Source organism: Dromiciops gliroides, chromosome 3, assembly GCF_019393635.1.
Source record: "Dromiciops gliroides isolate mDroGli1 chromosome 3, mDroGli1.pri, whole genome shotgun sequence".
NCBI lineage: Eukaryota > Metazoa > Chordata > Mammalia > Microbiotheria > Microbiotheriidae > Dromiciops > Dromiciops gliroides.
The window spans coordinates 164,981,133-164,986,503 of NC_057863.1; the positions used below are offsets into that span (position 1 = coordinate 164,981,133).

General features: G+C 35.9%; 1 pseudogene; it reads left to right on the forward strand.

The window, feature by feature from the left end:
• Positions 1 to 1,841: 1,841 nt before the first annotated feature.
• LOC122747282 lies at positions 1,842 to 2,703 on the forward strand (annotated as a pseudogene).
• The last annotated feature ends 2,668 nt before the right edge of the window (positions 2,704 to 5,371 follow it).

Here is a 5,371-nt window from a genome sequence, read left to right on the forward strand (position 1 = left end):
TAGAGCCAAGTTATTTGGAATAAATTACTTTTATTTTTTTCATTTTGGGTTGCTATAACACTATTCTTTTTTGGTATGTGTATGTAAAATACTCTCTTATTTTAGTAATTCTATTTTCATTTAAAATTGTGATCAATTTTGTTTTTATATTATATTTTTGATTGAAGAATTGTTCTAGGAAATTATTTCTTGGTAAGTAAGTATGACTCATAAACCTGAACATTATGAAGTAATTTTAATAAGGAGCTAGCACAGGGCAAAGAAAGTATTTGCTGTTGGTTAACTAGGCCCAGGCTAAGTGTGATTTTCAGCTTATTCATGTCAGCCAATGATTCAAGAAGTGACTGACCATCATATCAACTTCTTTAAATATAAGTTAGATTAGGGTTAGAACATAAAAATGGAGCTAATTTGGAGAGAATTTTGTGGGTACCAGAATAAATACCTAAGTTAAAGACAGGGATAACTTGATCAAGTAATAAATGATTTCTAAAGAGGAGAAATATAGTCAAATCTGGCCTCAGACACTTGACCCTTACTAGCTATGTGACCTTGGGCAAGTCACTTAACCCTCATTGCCCTGCAAAAAATAAAATAAAAATAAAGAGGAGGAATATAAATTGTATCTAAACGCACTAAAGCATAAATAAAAAAGACCAGACACTGATGTAAAAGGACAAGGGGGCAAGAGGAGGTAGAGGGAGAATATGAGTGAATCTAGAAACAAGAGTTCCTTAGAATTATAGAATAAAGTATGAGAAAGATTAAAATCCAGAGTGTAATAAAACCTATTAATTAGTAGATAAGGAAATGTCTTTCTTATCCAGGAACCTAATGGATAAGGACAAGAATCTAACAGGCCACTTCTCAGCAAGAATAATTGAAAACAAAGTAAACATAAACCTTTGATGGCTTAACACTTAGGAGAAGACTCATTGAATGAAGAAAATAGTGTTTAAATGTTAGGTTTTCAACCCAGAATTACATTAGGCAAAGAGATTCTAGAAGAGTTAACATACTAGGACAGCCAGGTGGCATAGTGGATAAAGCACTGGCCCTGTATTCAGGAGGACCTGAATTCAAATCTGGCCTCAAACACTTGACAATTACTAGCTGTGTGACACTGGGCAAGTCACTTAACCTTCATTGCCCGGACAAAAAAAAAGAGTTAACATGCTGAGGAAATTTACCAAAAAAAACTACTTCAGGCAGCTAGGTGGTTCAGTGGATAAAACACTAACCCTGGATTGAGGAGGACCTGAGTTTAAATCCGGTCTTGGACACTTGATACATACTACCTGTGTGACCCTGGGCAAGTCACTTAAAGCTCACTGGCCTGCAAAAAATAAATAAATAAATAAATAATTTGCCTCAGCTAGAAACTAGAGCTTCATCTAATATTCAAATCTGACTTCTTTGGACCAGTTGACATCCTAAAAGGGTTTGATAGTCAAAGGATGGAGAATTAAGAGATATTAAAGCCTATTTATTTTTTTAATACAAACAGACATAGAATCAGGACTGTATATTTGTTTGTATATAGAAATGGGATTAATTGTGAAGACTTTTGAAAATTTGTAAACGTTCATCTTCTCATTATTTTAATCCATTCATTGTCTACTTGTGGTGCATAGTTGTAATAAACTTACAAAGCAATAAATAAACAAATAACTTAAAAAATAAAAAAATCATCTCTGAGGGTTTTTTCTTTCTTTTCTTTTCTTTTTTCTTTAGTTTTCTTTTTTCCTTTCCCTTTCCTTCTCTCCCCTTCCCTCCACTTTTTTTTTAACATGGGAAAAAGAATAGCAGACATAATTTATATTTTAGGAATCTAGACCAAAATGGAAGATGAAAGTAATAAGACACAAGCAGGGAAATCAGTAAGCTATGGTGTGCAGGCTTTGATTAAAAAAAAAAAAATCATTGGTAGGGTCAGAAGTACAGGGAAAGGGAGTTGCTCCAGTTTCCTGCTTCAACCATGCTTAAATGGAACCCGCTGCATGATTCCTGGTCTGGTTAACCCTTAGATACCTCTCCACCTTTACCATCTCTGCCACCAAGGTGAACCTCATCTCCCTCTCAGGTATGACAGAACTAAAACCAGGACTCTGAGGCCACCATCAGCCAGCAGATCAAACTGGAGCTCTATGCCGCCTATGTCTATCTGTCTATGTCTTACTACTTCGACCAAAATAACGTAGCCCTGAAGAATTTTGCCAAGTATTTCCTACACCAGTCCCATGAGGAGTGGGATCATGCTGAGAAACTGATGAAACTGCAGAACCAAAGAGGCAGCCACATGTTCCTGCAAGACATCAAGAAATCAGATCATGATGACTGGGAAAGCAGACTCAACACAATGGATTGTGCCTTGCACTTGGAAAAAAAAATGTCAATCAGTCATTCCTGGAACTGCACAAGCTGGCAACTGACAAAAAGGACCCGCATTTATGTGATTTCATTGAAAGCCACTACCCGCATGAACAGGTAAAGTCCGTCAAACAACTGGGTGATCACATAACCAACCTACACAAAATAGGGACCCCCAATTCTGGAAGGCAGAATATCTTTTTGACAAGCACACCCTGGGAGATAGTGACAGTGAGAACTAAGCCACACCTGCCTTCTCCCACACCTGGGAACTGTGGGTACCATTCCATTCTTTCAGTGCATGTATATTTTCGTTATCTAACCTTTTCATAATCTGTACCAAAAAAACACTGCCATTTACATCCCAATAAAATGACTTAGTATTGATGAAAAAACAATCAGTGGTGGGGGAGACAATGGAGAGCAGGATGACTTACAGGCATATAGAATTTTGAAGCTGAATATTACCTTGTATAGTACAACCCCTCAGAGCATCATCAATGAATCGATTTATGGGTATTTGTTACATCTCTACTGTGTGCCATGAACTATGCTAAATCCTGGAGATACAAAAAGAAAAAAAGAAATACAGTTCTAGCCCTTAATCGTCTCACAATGTAATGGGGGAAGAACAAGAAAACAAAAAGGTAAAAACTATAGGTAGAATACATTTAAAAAAATAATTAACAGACAGAAGACATTAAAATAAAGAATAATTAGGAAAGGCTTTCTGTAGAAGACTGGATTTTAGTTTGCACTTTAAAATATGCCAGACAAGCCAGTAGGCAGATATTAAAGGGGACCACATTGCAGGTATTAGGAACCATTAGAAAAAAAAATGCCCAAATCTGAGATACGGCAAATCTTATTCATGGGAGACCAATGAAGCCAGTATCTTTGAATTGGAGAGTACATTGTCATGTTAAAAAGTAAGCAGCAATCTGGAACCACTGAAGTTTAAAATACAGCTTATTTATTTTACCTTCCTACTCAATAAACCCCAGGGGCTCCCTATTGGTTTTAGGATCAAATACAAAATTATCTAGGGGATAAGGGGGACCGACATGAGGGCATGATATCTAAGTCCTAAATCAAAGGTATAGTCAGTTTGTCAATGAGGGTGGCTGACAAGCCTATTCCCAAAATGAAGACCCTAGAAAGAACACACCAATGGCAGAATGTAGCTAACATAGTGGAGAGATATGTTAGGGATAGAAGGATCCAGATATGATAATAGTTCCATGGTGATCCTAGAAGAATCTCACCAATGGCTGAGTGTTGTAGCTATAGAACCTCAGACCCAGAAAAGATTATATGCCATGCCCAACATCATACTGATTATAGGGGACAGTGATAGAGTTTGAATCCATATCTTCCAATTCCAATTTTAGGGCTCTTTCAATATTAATAAAATAGCTTAACTTTGAAGATAAAGGCAGCAAAACAAAAGAAACCAATTTGCTAAATGTTGAATTTGGAGTAGAACTGGTAGTAGAACCAAGTTAGTTTGTTTTTCTTAATCTCATATACTCTCTGATAATCTACTGTTCAGTAAAAGTTGATTGCCTAATATTGCTTCCACATACCTTGAGTATAGGGATTCAAGCCTTTTCTCTATTCAATCAAAAAAATGCCCCAATTTTTGGTCAAATAAGTTATAAAGGAACATTTTCCCTAGCTTCAGGTTTCTTGTTTATGGAATTGGCTTTCATTACTGCTCTCACCAAAGTCCCAAATTATCATTTTGAATCATTCTTGTCTTAGACAGAGAAGGGCCAGAGAATACAATTAAGGTCAGACATTTAGAAAATGGAAAAGGTGGAATTAAAATTCAATATTTTGACTCCACAATTCAGTGCTTTGTTCAATACATATCATTTCCCCCTTTTGTATATTGGTCTGCCATGAATTTTAGTCACTAGAAAACTGTGAGTATAAACAAACAAACAAACAAAAAGCAGCATTGATCAAAAAAACAACAATAATTAATTACTTCTGTTTTGTGATTATTAAATGCATAATTTATTATGCAGAGAGAAACTTCTTGAACTTTTACTCTATAAATTCTGAGAAAATTTGTGATATGAATTTTCCTAAGAACAAGTTTGCTGTCTTAGTGTGATGGAAACAGAATAGGCTCTTCCAGACCAACAGTATTTTCTCTAAAATATTTTTCAAATTATTTTAAGCATAATTATTGAGTTTGGGATGCTGAGCCTGACCATGGCATTTCAATTTACATGAAAACATGTTCTAAATGTAGAGTAGGAACTCTATTTGTTCTTGTTCAGCCCATTGATGTTCGTGCATTTTTAAGGTGGCTTTTTATTATGGTTGCTATTGAATTTTTATTTAGAAGCAGATCAAAAAGTTAATTATTCTTGTGTTTACTCTCCCCATCCCACCTTTAGCTGTCAATGTAATGTGCCTTTGAGAGCAACTGGGGCCAACAAGACCCTCAGATGTAGAAGCAAATACTAACTAGATTATATCATCCATAGAAAAGGAACTCCTCTGTGTGTTTTTTCCCCTCTAACACACTTTGAAATAATGGATGGCCTTTAGAAATCAATGATCCTATTTGCATACAGTACTCCCAGGCACCCAGGTGCCTTGTAATTGTTTATATCAATGTTTTATGTGCCACTGGCTGCTATAGCATTTTTCTCAGGTTAGAGTCAAAAGTTTGACAAAATCAGCACAGCATAGGAATACATGAATATTTGTACAAAGGAGCCCTTTTCAAAGATTTCTACAGGGTAACTTTGGAAAGGAATATTTTGCTCTTGGTATTTTCCCAGTAGCTAGTATGATTGTGCATTGAGTGAATGGTTGGGAGACCTTTTATGGTTGGGAGACCTTTTATATATTATTATGACGACAAAGGAATACCTATTTAGCTTGTGTTTATACAGGCCTCTCTTTGTTCAAGTCCAATCTAATGCCAACCTGTACCATGAAGTTGACTCTAGATTCTCAGAAGCATGGCAGATCCTGCCAG